The sequence below is a fragment of the Limanda limanda genome, chromosome 5 (genome assembly GCF_963576545.1).
Source record: "Limanda limanda chromosome 5, fLimLim1.1, whole genome shotgun sequence".
Lineage (NCBI taxonomy): Eukaryota > Metazoa > Chordata > Actinopteri > Pleuronectiformes > Pleuronectidae > Limanda > Limanda limanda.
Window position 1 is genome coordinate 3,536,681 of NC_083640.1, and position 14,597 is coordinate 3,551,277.

Consider the following 14,597-nt stretch of genomic DNA (forward strand, 5'->3'; position numbering starts at 1 on the left):
CCATCTCCTATTAATGGAATTGATGACAGTTCAAAACCACCAGGGTCATTTCAGCATCATCAAGGCTTCGCATTAGTCAAGTCGGATGAAGTGTGTGCTTGACTTACTCTTCTTCTCTGCTCCAAAATATTACAGAACAGCACGTCGTAAAAATCCTCCTTCACTCGTCCTCTGTTAATAACGCGTGTGAGGTTAATTCCATCTTTCTATATCTCAGAGTCAGAGCAGATTAGTTTTATTAACCCCGGCTCTCTCATTCATCTCAACAGCAATGTGCAGATCTTTGCAACTTTTACGCCAGTGGAGACGTGTGGCCGACAACTAGGAGTCAGGTCATAATGTTATCAACTTTCACTGGTTTTTGTTGGTTTTGGCTCAATGAAGATGAAGAATTGTCACTGAAATGCTCCAAAAATCATCAGCAGCAGCAACAGGAAGTTGATTTATCTTTGTTAACTCTTTAGAAACATTAACGCACCAGTTGACATCATCTCTGAGCTCCTGGTTAAGGTTAGAACATGTGAACTGTAGTTTGGTTAAACTTAGGGTCAAGGTTCAGGTATGAAATGGTCATGGAGAAGCTTCAGGATATGGTTTTTAGTTTTTTTAGTCTAAAATGAATGGAAGTCAATGCCAAGTCCAAATAAGAAAAGCTGCTCAAACCTGTGTGTTTGTTGTGGTTTGTCAGTTTGGCCAATCGTGCACTTGTAATGTGCAGATCTTTGCAACTTTGACGCCAGTGAAGACGTGTGGAGCCTAAAGCCGACAAGCAGGAGAATTTCATCAACTTTTACTGTTTTTTGTTAGTTGTGGCTAAATAAAGATGAGGAATCAGCACAGAAATGCACCAAAAATCATCAGCAACAGCAACAGGAAGTAGATTTATCTTAGTTAACTCTTTAGGAGCATTACCAGACCCTGTCAGGACCAGTTGACCTAATCTCTGAGCTCCTATTTAAGGTTAGAACATGTGAACTGTGGTTAGGTTAAAGTTAGGGTCAAGGTTCAGGTACGAAACGGTCATGAAGACGCTTCCAGATATGGTTTTTAGTTTTTTTAGTCTAAAAAGATTGGAAGTCAATGCAAATTCCAATTAAGAAAAGCTGCTTAAACCTGTGTGTTTGTTGTTTTGTCAGTTTGGCCAATCGTGCACTTGTTTATTTAACTTTGGTAGTTTTAACATTTAATTTCCCTTTTTGCTTATTAATTTAACTTTGAGGATGATTTGAAACCTTGAGCTCCTGTGTACTGCTCTCAGGTGACTGTACTTTTAGTCGTGTTCATACGATGACGCTAGAGGAAAATGAGAATTTAAGTCTTTCTTTCTTTTTTCTTCTTATATATTTATAATTTATATATTATTGGCACGATCACCAATCTCTGCACCTTAGCACCGCACGTGCCCATAACTCTGTTACTGTATATATTTTCATTCTATTTTTATTCTATTTTATTCTATTTTGTTATATATTGTTGTTTTATGTTCAGTGCACCAATGACACCAAGGCAATTTCCTGTATGTGCAAACATACTTGGCAAATAAAATAATTCTGATTCTGATTCGGTTATATGATGATAATATTGTCTATTTATTGAATATCAGCCAGACTTTGCCACCTTTGCTTCTAGAATAATTATTTTTCTACTGTGGCTCTTATCTTGGTGGAAGGACGGGACCTGGAAGAATCTGGAAGAACAGAATAAACTTCAGTGAAGATTTGATTTCATTTTGAACTTAATCCAGAACTGTGAGCCAGAGTTGGTGTTTGAGAAGTTTCCCCATTCATGCAGGAATATGAATCCACAGGAGACTATAAATCCTTCTCAACTATTCCCACTGGGCAAATTCTAAAATATAGAACATCAGCAGAAAGCTCCGGCGATCATCTCTTAAAACCTCTCATCAGTCAAACTCCAGTTTCAAGTGGTGCCGTCCCTTCTCCCTCCAGCCCTGTGCCAACACTCTTCCTCGCCTTTAAAAATCATATCACATTTGCCGAGGCCTGCGTATATAAATTTTCCCGGCGTCTCATCAGGGCCCCCCCCCCCCCCCGCTCAGTGTGGCCTCTCTCCTCTGACTGATATTGGCTCATCATACTTAATCTAGAGTGAAATTTCCTAGTCTGTGCTAAATGACTTGCAGCCTTCACAAGAGAGGAGAGATATTTATTTTCCTCCGGGCTAATGACCTGTCCCCCGGACCCGCCCACTGATGGTTATTTACTAGGGCCCAGATGCTTGGGCTCAAAATGAGTGGTAATGTCAGCGGGCGCCATCCTTCACCGGGCCGCCCCTGATTGAATCCGAGTGATCCCATTGACATTGACTCTGTGACTTTTAAGGCCATTACCTTCCACCGCCCACGATGATCACCTCATCATCGCCTCGGAGCCGACAGCTGATTAGCAACAAATTACTGACAGGAGAAGGCTCTGACACCGGGGGTGAGAGGCTGGAGAGAGAGAGAGAGAGAGAGGGAGTGTGTGTCCTCCTCCTCCTCCTCCTCCTCCTCCTCCTCCTCCTCCTCCTCCTCCTCCTCCTCCTCCTCCTCCTCCTCCTCCTCCTCACACACACACACTCAGAGCCGGACACCCTGCTCTCAAAGTAATAGCCGTGTCTATGATGCAGCGGCGCCCTCACTGCTGAGCTCATGGTAATGTAATAAGTGTGTGTGTGGGGGGGTGTGGGGGGGGGGGAAACGCCGGAGCTCATCTGGTTAGCCGTCCTGCAGCGAGGACACGAGCAGCTGCTCCTGATTGGTGGAGACGGAGCACGCGTCACTTCTGTGGCTTCCTGGTTTTTACCAAGTTGATCTATAAAGACACTGAAGAAAGTGAAGGTTCAGGATTAGTGTTTTTTAATGGTGGTGGTGGAAACCTCTGACCTCCACAAAACTGCTTTGAGTAATAACTTAACATTGGTGTAATAAATATTAGTATTAGTATTATAAATCTTTGTGATTCCTCAAGGAACAATCTTTGGTTCCCTTTGGTTTCAGATTAAAGATCATGAAACGCCTCCGATTATTTCAAATTGTACTCGAGGTTCATTGAAAGATCGTATTCAAGCAGCGTTATTTTAAACAGTTTAATGCAAGGTGGTTGGAACCTCTGACCTCCACAACGGATGAAGTTAGAACTAAACATAAGTGTAATTAGAGTTTAATAATTCTTTGTGATGGTGATTCTCAAGGAACAATCTTTGGTTCCCTTCGGTTTCAGTTTAAAGATCAATTTCAAATTTTACTCGAGATTCATTGAAAGATAATATTCAAGAAGCTGTAGGGGACAGGTGATAATTCAGAATTCACCAAAGACTGTTTACACTAATGTGGTTTGCAGACTTACACACCCCAAGGTAACAAGTGCACTGGGGTGGTTAAAAGCAGATGTTTTGGTGGCGCCCGGAAGTCTCTGTGGTTGAATTGTTTTTCAAAATAAACGCACGCCGAGAGGGACACAAAACGAGAAGATCTCAGGGCTATTGCCTCGACTCCTACAAAGTGAAGGTTCACGATTAGTGTGTTTTTTTAATCGTAGGTGGTGATAACCTCAACGGATTCAGCATAGAAAAATAAAACATAGGTGTAATTAGAGTTTTATAAATCTTTGTGATTGTGTTCCTCAAGGAGCAATCTTGGTTCCCTCTGGTTTCAGTTTAAAGATCATGAAACGCCTTTGATTTTTTCAAATTTTACTCGAGGTTCATTGAAAGATAATATTCAAGATGCGTTATTTAAAACAGTTTAATGGAAGATGGTGGGAACCTCTGACGTCCACAACTAAACATGGGTGTAATTAGAGTTTAATAATTCTTTGTGATTCCTCAAGGAACAATCTTTGGTTCCCTTTGGTTTCAGTTTAAAGATCAGGAATCTCAAACTTTAAACTATAGCAAGTAGGATGATTGAAAGATAATATTCAAGCAGCGTTATTTAAAACAGTTTAATGGAAAAGTGGATCAAACATTCATTAACTCATACATAGTTGGCTCCTTCTGATATAACCATGCCCACGGACATTATCTTGTATTTGTTGAAAGTCTCCAGCCGCTCACAGACGTCCTCGTCCTCCTGAGGCACGGACACGTCTCCCTGGCTTCCTGCAGGAGCGTCTGTCCCGACCTCCAGGGCTGGAGGACCTGGACAAGATGGCGGCAGACGAGCAGAGGAGATTCTCCATGTGCTGCCAACAGGATCCATTTTTAATGCCTGGAAGGGGGGGGCTTTTAATTACTCAGAGGTCCCAGTGCACCAGGCGTCATGGATGGAGGGACCTGGGACCAGTTGAGGGCTCAGTTGTCCCGTTGGTGCTCTGGTGAGATGCTGGAGGTGACGGCTGACCCCGGGGGTGTGAGTTCCTTACGAAGTTAGAAGTCCCAGAAGTGTCGGGGGGGAGGGAGCGGATGAAGTGGTCTCCACTCGCGTCTCTCAGGGACGGATCCAGGACGGAGCCGAGTGGAAAAGCACTTTCCTGCGATTACAGAAGCAGAAGATCTGGATCATGGTGAAGCTGAGAGACTCTGACACGGAAGGTGCTCACCTGAGGGTTCCGGCTGCAGTGATTAATTAATCAGATTAATTTACAGATTAATAAATCAGCCGTTTGGTCTATTACAGTCAAGCCGATGGTGACATCATCCTTTTAGCTGCAAATCCATTTCCAACCTTCTACTAGCAGGTTTATCCACGTTGGAAAAACCTGCTAATTTTAGTATAAAAGAGTTAAATGCTGTTAACAAAACATTATAACATGGTTATGTCCCCAAGGTTTGATATTTTACAATTTAACCATAAACTTTACGATAAATAACTGTAGATAAAAAGAAAACACAGATACAATAGAACTTGAATCAAAAACAATAAACCTATTTCTCAAAGTAAACTATAAATGAACATCTAGTCTGCATTGTTTGAATCTGTAGAACAAAAGTTTGAATATCGGCAAACGCTGATAGTGATGCTTCCTTCATGTTATTGAAAGCTCCAAAATGGTCAATATCTAATTTTAAGACAGATTAATAAATCAGCTGTTTGGTCTATAACAGCAGAGCCAATGGTGACATCATCATTTTGTCCAATTAACAGTTTAAAACCAAGAATTCGTCTCTTTTCATGATATAATACAGAAAGAAACAGGAAGTCCTCACCCTGGGGAAATGTAGAAAATTTAAAAATTACAGAATCTATTTTCACAATAGCTGCAAATCCATTTTGACTAATCATCTCTATCTAGAATTAATAGAGATTTGTTAGAAGCAGCTGCAGGTCTGAACTAGCTTGTGGGTGATTGAGTTGAAAAGTGATTCTGTTGACGTTGTTTTTCCAGAATCCTGAAGACAAACAAACAATCAGTGAGAAGATGGAGGAGAACCTGGAGGAGAACATGGAGGAGAACATGGAGGAGAAGATGGAGGAGAAGATGGAGGAGAAGATGGAGGAGAACATGGAGGAGAAGATGGAGGAGAAGATGGAGGAGATCCTGGAGGAGAAGATGGAGGAGAACCTGGAGGAGAACCTGGAGGAGAACCTGGCGTCCTTCAGGGATCTCACACTACCTCCCAAGTCTTTGTGTGTGTCGGTTCAGCGGCGTGGAGCTCGATGCTCATACATCATCGTCTGCATTCCAGCGTCTCTGTCTCCTGCACAGCGGCTGCAGCTGAACTCTGAGCTGCAGTGATGCATCATGGTCACTGTGAGGTCACTGTGAGGTCACTGTGAGGTCACTGTGTGGTCAGCGAGCGACCGCGGGCTGAGGCTCCTCTGGCCTCTGAGAACCATCGTGGCGTTTAAGACGGAGACGGCGCCGCCCCTCTGGTGGAGCGGGTCACGTTGGCGTGTCTGTCACTTAGCCCTGGCCTACTCTCCTCTCTCTACCCCCCCCCTTGTCTGCCTGTCAGGATGGCAGATGACAGCGGGGGGCCACCAGGGAACCGGCCGGCTCCCGGTGAAGCTCCATTTGCTGCCCTCCGTGGAGAATCCCCCCCCCCCAACACACACACACACCGGTTGTATTTCAACTCAGTGGTTCTGCTGTCAGCGGCGTTAGAGACGCCAGCAACACGGCGAAGCTTCTCCCATAAAACATCAGAAGCGTCGACTGCAATGGAAACACAAGTGAGGAGGTTCCTTGTCGATCTTTCTGAATCTGGAAATATGTTCAGAGCCAGAAATAACAACATATGAGTGACGTGTTGTGTTATTCTATAACTGCAGAGCATCTGAAACCTGCTTCAAATCTTTGACTTTGTGTCTGCAGCTCGACAACAGACTGAAAAAGGTCGTTTCTATAGATGTTTATAAGACAATGACTCAACTTCTCACTTTGTAACGTCAGTAAACATCAAGGAGTTTATGTCTCAATATGGTTTCAAGTCTTCTTCAATACGGCGGATGTTCATTTTGTAAATAATGTCTAATTTAGAGTCAAATAGATTTGATAATACACCACTGTAGGCTTTGGGACGTGGTTACCACGGTGAGCACCTCAACAAGGTGAGACAGCTCCTCAGTCGTCCAACATGAGGCACTGGGATGAATACAACTCCACTAGCAGATTTATCCACATTGGAAAAACCTGCTAATTTAAGTATACAAGCGTAAAATGCTGTTAACAAAACATTATTACATGGTTATGTCCCCAAGGTTTGATATTTTACAGTTTAACCATAAACTTTACGATAAATAACTGTAAATAAAAAGAAAACACAGATACAATAGAGGTTGAATTAAAAACAAAAAACCTATTTCTCAAAGTAAACTATCTATTCTGCATGTTTGAATTTGTAGAATAAAAGTTTGAATTTCGGCAAACGCTGATAGTGATGCTTCCTTCATGTTATTAAAAGGTGCAAAATGGTCAATATACATTTTTAAGACTGGACTCTCTACTAGCAGATGTATCCACGTTGGAAAAACCTGCTAATTTTAGTATAAAAGAGTAAAATGCCGTTAATAAAACCTTACTACAAGGTAATGTCCCCAAGGTTTGATATTTTTCCAGTTTAACCATAAACTTTACGATAAATAACTGTAAATAAAAAGAAAACACAGATACAATTCAAACAAATATCTATTTGCATGTTTGAATCTGTAGAATAAAAGTTTGAATATCGGCAAACGCTGATAGTGATGCTTCCTTCATGTTATTAAAAGGTGCAAAATGGTCGATATCTATTTTTAAGACTGGATTTAAAGGCAGTAACAAATGTAGGAAGTCTGATCTTCGCTGGTTTGTCATAATGCAAAAACACAAAAGCCTTTATTCACCAATCGGGCAGCAGCAGGACTAAAAGGAAGCTATCAGCTCATGTAAGATGGCGCCCAGGCTCATCTGGAGCTAGTGAGTCCTTGATATTTACAGGTTTGGTTGAGCAAAGCCTTGAAAATCACTATAACATCTGATATCAGTATGAAGATGAACAGGAATCAACCCAGTGAGGCGAGATGTGTAAAGGTCACATCCTCTCCTGAACTGGTTCTAATCGTAGCAGCAGCGGTTGGAACCCACACGTTTTCACGCTGAAGGTCTACGAGTCAACCTGGTTCTCACAGAGATAGAAGGAGCGGACCACACACACACACACACCACCCCCCCCTCCCACAGAGATGAAGCCTGTATGCATTATGTCCAGACTGACACGTCAAGAGGCCTCTAGATTAACTGCTCCCCCCCCCCCGCTCCAGACTCCCTTTTATCCCCTCCGTTCCAGGGGCCACGCTCATTTACATAAACAGATAATCCTTGATAAAAAATTTCCATTAGACAAAGGTGAAATGGATCAATTTCTGCTGCCAAGATAAATCTCAGGTTTTACACCGACAGGGTCATTACACAAGCCACATTCCAGGAATAATGTATTTAAAAAGTCCAACCGATAGCGGCCATTTCCCGCTTTCCAATTACCTTTAAGAAAAGCTTATTCTGTGGACAATAAAGCACATTACGGCACAATATGATACAGTCCATAAAGATCAGCGTGTTTGATGAGAGGTTAGCGAAAGCTCAGCATATTTCGGGGGGGGTGTCGCGACCCCGTGGTTATCGCTGACACCTCGCTGTGCTCGCCATGCAAATGTCCTATTACGCCGAGTCCAGATAGATTAAGAGGCCTGTTCGGAAATAAACAGGGTTTTTTTTTTTTTCCGGTGTTTCGGTTCTCGACAGTGAAGGAGGGATGAGAGAGAAGGAATGGGAGAGGGAGGGATGAGATGGGTGGGCGGGTGGGTTGGGGGGGTGGGTGGACGGGGGGGCGGGTGGATTGACAGGACGGCGAGGTGATGCCACCGGTCCGGGGCAGGGACGCATCGGAGAAACTCATTAGTTTGCTTCCACCCCAATTCGCCGCTCTGCCTTTGACCTTGAGACATCCACTCCCCCAGCATGCCCTGCCCACCCCCACCCTCCCCATCCTCCCACCCCCCACCCCCCCTCTTCACCCCACGTCAGGGTTTGGGTGGGCGAGGAGTCACCGGATGACGGGTGGCGGTGGCGGCGGCGGCGGCTAAATGATGAATATTTCAACACGTCTCCTTCTGAAAATTGTTGCACCAACTTAGAAAAATTACTTAAAATGACAACAAACAAGTTTGCTTCAAATCATCAATTGTGTTGATGTAACATAATTTAATTAAATTTGAGCAAACTTAATTCATTTAATTTGTTTTATATCCAATGTAAAAACATTGATAATAGCTGCTTGATGCAGGATTGAATCTTTAAAATCTTGACATTTCGAATCTTGGAAGATCCAAAGCACGACCCGGCCAATTAGGAAGATCAAAGCTAATTGCAATAACAGCATTAACGTGATATAATTGAATGATCTATTTAAAATATAAATAGATTTTGTCATCGCAAAAGAAAGAACTCAAACAGGAAAGGAAACAAATGAAGGAGGAGAAGAAAGAGAAAGAGGAGAGCGAGAAAGAACTGGATGACCTCAGGAGGTCTTCAAGAAGGAGGCGGAGACAGTAGCTCCCTTCACCTCCCTCCTGTCAATCACCCTCTCCCCCCCTTACCTCTCCTATATCTCCCTCATAACCACCCCCCCCTTAATAATTCACAATATTAATATTTTTCAATTTAGTTTGTTTATGAAACCGTGTTTGTTTGTAGAAATCACTTGAAACAAGGTTCAGAAGCTTCAGTGTTGATCTGGGACAGGAACTTGCTTTCAGCTTCATCTCATGGTCTTTCATCACCTCATCTTCTTCACCTGATGATGAAGATGCATCTGTTCCATGAGCTGTTTCATCACATGACCAGAAGCTCCTGATCACATGACCACAAACTGAGATACAAGTCTGATGAAGAAGAGGACGAAGGACGGATGAGGCTGAGAGCTTCAGAAAGAGAAAGTGAGCAGAGCTTCTGATTGGCTGGCAGGAGTTTCTACTCCAAGCAGGAAGATGAAGATTTAAAAAGTTTATTTATATAAGATATTTAAAAACAAACAGAAAAGAGAAGAATAAAGTAACGTAGGTCTTTTAGAAGTTTTTCTGACGCTACTCGAGACAGACGACGTCCCAACTTGTCCAGATTATTAAACCCAATGAGGCAAATTAGGACTTGTGTGAGTGAGCTGTATACATTTGATCTGATTAATATATGAATATGAATAGAAGACTATAATCTCGTCAGTGAAACAAAAGAAAACTGCGTCACTGAAACTTTCTGCACAATCTTTAGATCGTTTTCTATTTTTAAACTTTACTCTGTGCTCACACTCCGACGTTGCAGCAGTAAATCTGCACATTACGCACTGTTTAATATTTAATGTTTAATATTTCCCCAGCAGCTTATAGGACCAGGAGCTGTGAATCTTCCTGCTGCAGCCAAACATTAAATCCATGCTTACAGGTCAGAGCATCATAATTCAGAACAGCATTAAAGAGGTCAGACTGCAGGATGAGCACCTCTCACTTTGCTTCTTATGGTTTTGTCCTTTTCTCTGTAAAAAAAAAAGTATAAATTTATTATCTAACATTTTACAATCTTCGTATTCAGTTCAGTGTCAAATCTGAAGCCACGTCACAGTGAAACAATGGAGGCAGCTGATCGTGGGTTATTAATACAACCAGATTGTTTGGACAATATAACAACTGTCAGTACTGCTCCTTCATCTGTCAGACATTTCATTATGAATAAATACACCTCTTCTTTTATGTTAGACTCTGTCTGTTCTCATGAGTTTTGTTAATATTGTTATTTTGTTGATTTCTGTCTGTCCTCAGAGATGAATCCCTCACATGTGTCACCCTCTGAGGTTTCTTTTATATATTTAAGTTTATGTTTTGGTGGTTTTTCCTCATTCTATAGTCGAGGGTTAAGAACAGATGATGCTGCAACTTGTTAATCCCTGTGAGGCAAACTGTGATCTGCGATTATGGGCCATATTCGATTGATTAATAACTAGGCAGAGAAAGAAAACAAATGAAAGAGGTGGAATGTAAAAGTGGATTTATTGTGTTTCAATATTGCTCTTGTTGTGTAGTTGTAGTTCACGTCCTGGAGTAAAGAACAGAGTCCTAGTCAGACGTGGAAGTGATGGATGAATTTGTGCCGAAAAACAGATTCCAGCGTGACCTCTCCTGGGGCGACGGGTGGAGGGCTAACCACCCCACTATCTGTGTGTGTGTCTGTGTGTCTGTGTGTGTGTGTGTGCATGTGTGTGTGTTCCTGTCTCCAGTACAGAGTCAGACCTGCTGCTGCTAACAAAAAACCCTTAAAAAAGCCCCCGGATGCCTGCAGAGATGTTGAGAGGAAACAAAAGAAATCATCAGCAGATCATCTCTCTCCTGTCCCACCAGCCCCCCCCCCCCCCCAAACCCACCCCCCACCCCCTCCTCCTCCTCCAACGCCAGCAGACATGAAACCTATTATCTTGATGGGATCAGGCAGCATCCATCTTAATTCTGGATATGATGACAATGATGACGACCCCTCAGAGCAACAGCAGCTTCCAGGTCTGGAGCCGAGAGTCGGAATCAAACATTTAAAAAAAAAAATCAGGAAAAGGCTCCTCTGAACAATTTGGTTTTTTAATCTGTGAATTATTTATCAAACAGGATCTATCTGCTTGTGTGTGTCCATCCATTTTTTATCATCGCCGAGGCCCCAATCCTGTCATTTCCTTAATCATAGCTTCAATTATCTCGCTGATCTAATGCACTAACTTTTAATAAATCATACCGGTTGAAACAGCCCCCCAATTGGTGTGTTATTTATTATTGGCCTGATGCAGGAGACAGTTTCCGGGGGTCTCATGCAAGGGGGGGGACCTGATCCCTCTGTGGACAACTCACACAGAGATACCATAGCGCCACCTGCTGTCTGTCTGACTCTCTCTCTCATTCATTGCTGTGCAGTTGTGAGTCTTTTGTTGCAGACACACAGTGAAACAGCGAGAAGCAACAACTGTGAGTCACTGAGCTGCTAAATGCTGCCGACGTGTATTCACACTGAGGAACTGTGGACTTCGCTCTCATTTTATTTTATTTTATTATATTATAATATGAGTCATATTAATATCAGAGGTTGGAGGTGATGCGTGTGGCCGAGAGGTTTAATGTGCTGAACATGTCGCTTTAGTGAATTAATTCTGATTTTCTCAGGCCCCAAAAAAATGCTGCATGAAAACATAAAATAGCAAAAATATCATAATAAAAAAGAGTGATACATTTAAAGTAATAGAAACAACACAATTATTTGAGCATAATTCCTTTATTCTTTCACAATCTGACTAAAAAGTACAAAAGAAGAAGAAAGAAATGACAATTGCAAACCAAATCAAGTGTTTAGAATATTAACAGTTTTATTTTGACTATTATTTAATATTTTTAATGATGACGAAAGGATTAGGATATTAATTATAATATGACTAATACATTGTATGTATATTGTGCTTTTAAGAATGCTTTATGTATAAAGACATTTTATTTATAAGTGCAAAGCAAATAAAAGCAAATAATTAGCAGGTGAAGAACTGGATCCAATGAGCAGAATAATGTTGACATATAAATTCTGATAATGATGATATTTATCATTTCATCTCATTGTCTCAGACACGTGAGACTCGTGTTCGGCCTCCGCTGCTGTCACCGCGGGTACAGAGCGCCCTCCGCAGGACGAGTGCGGAACTGCTGCCTGATGTTCGTCCCCAACAAACCACTGATCGTTTCCAACAGCAGCTCCAGTTCAGGTATTTTTAGATTTTAGTCCCTGAAGCAACAAAAATCACAAGAAACAAAACGTTTGTATTCAGAAAATAAAAAATAAATTAGATGTATTTAGTGGATGAGATGAAGAAACACCTGCATGCAGCCGTTAACATCAAGGAAAGATAAATGTTATAATGTTCATTTGAAAAATCCAGCTTCATTCTCTCTTCTTCACTCAGTAGAAATAACTGCAGCGTTTTCTAAAATGCAGCCATCGTGAAACAAGTTATTTTAAAAGATAAACGTAATAACAGTCATTTGTTAAAATGTGTGTTTGCAATATCAATAAGACAAGAGACCAACAGCAGAGGGGACGAATACATATCTGTTAGATTTGACCTTTTCCGGGTAAATGTACCAAATTCTGCATGAAGAGGGTGTAGAGGGACTGTTCAGGTGACCTTTGCCCTCTGAGCGGCTCCATCCCAAGATCATCTGAGTTAGTGCCAATAGTCATTTTACAAAAGTATTCTCTTAAATCAAAATTTTATTTTTTAAGCTTCTCTGAAACATGAATATTTATCCGAAACATAACATTTTAAATCATCAGTTTCCAAAGTTTTATAATAACCTGCATAAATTACGACACAAGTTAGGATGTGAGGGATAATCTGCCTTTAGGGCTGCAACCAGGATTTAAGAAAAGTTTTTGTAGCTGCCATGAAGGTCTGTAAAGTTTCACATTTCAATTATTAACTTAAGGATTTTAAAGTTGTTATTTTTAAGATTAAAAAAACAAATAGTATATGTACTTTAATGTTAAGTAACTGCAGCAGAAACCATTTGAAGTTTCTCTCCCTCTTCTGATTTCCGAGTCAGTTTCCTGTGAGTCCTGTGACCCGAGGTGATTCCTGTCTCAGGTCCCATCAGGTCAGAAAGGTCGTTTCAGGTGAGCTCTCACCACAGGTGGGGGGGGGTGCAGGAGATGAGAACAAGTAACAATCATCAAAAACCTTTTTTTGTTTCAGAAAACACACAATTACATCGTTTTCTTTAATCCAAATCTTCTGTGTAAAACTCTAGAAATTCAATCTGCGTCCCGTGTAGCTCCGCAGGAAGAGGATCACTGCAGCGCCGCATATGCAGCTGCACTCAGTTCTATAATAAAGAGCTTATTTTGGTATTGTTCCTGAAATCATACTCTTTGTGTCAGAAAGCTTAAAGAGTTTGTCTGAGTGATGAGGATGGATTTACCACTTGTGATCCATTAGGGATTAAACCGGCACAAGTTCTGTCCAGCTGCGAAAAGTGCAACACGTTGTTTCTGTTTGAGGAAATTAATCTCATTCCCAACAGCAGCTAAATGTCCTGAAACAACCACCCAGCTCCTTAATCCACACGCACACAGACACACACGCACACAGACACACACGCACACACACACACACAAACACACACACACACACAAATTGTGTTTTCGCTTTTCTTTGGAATCCCTGCAGGAATTACAAGACAGGGAACCAGATGTATCTTCTGCCACGGAAAAAAAAATTATATAAATAAATGAAAAAGTAAAAGGAAGCTCAGAGATTAAGACTAATGCTTTTCAATATTGTTACACAGCTGAAAGTTCCCATTAAAAAAAAAAGAAGTACAAGGAGACTAAGCAACAAAACCATTTCATTCCCAGAAAGAGCTCAGTGGCCCAGATGCTCCGAGGACAGATTCAGACATTAGAACATTTGTTGATGCAAATTTCATTTCATTTAGACTTTTTCTGTTTTGTTTCAGTTTATGATGCACAGACTCGTTTCATATCGTTTTTATTTATTTCAGCTTGGTTCATATTTTAATTGTTGACTATTTGATGACATGGAAAATACATATTTTGAGTGTAAATGTGTTATGTTGCAGCTCAGCAGCTCATTTACAACCACATCTGCAACTATAAGTATAATATTATCTTATATATGGAAATAAAACCAAACTGCTGTTACATACTTTAAAGTAAAGTGTATAGAATCCATAATTAAAGACTAATATAGTAATAAGTCCTTGTCAGGTGCAAACTGAATCTATACTTTCAATGGGAACCTAATTTATAGTCTAAGATGTTCTGGATATTTTGTGTCTTTGAGGATTTTCCTCAGTGAGAAAAAGATGCATCTAGACAAATATCCACTTGTCTAAAAGTTTATTTGTCAATGCTGGTAAATTGAAGTTATAGAGAATCAGGTTTGTTAGTTTATGGAATTTCACCTTATCATCCACAGAAATAAACCTGAAGATAGAAACCGGACTCAGCTGCAAAATCCTGCTCCTACTTTTCAGTTTCATTTGGTAAAAAGCTAAAGTGGTTTGTTTTAAACGCTCAGATCTGCTCTTCTCCAGTCGTTGATGTTTCGATGGGATGAAAGTTATAAATCTGGATTTAAAA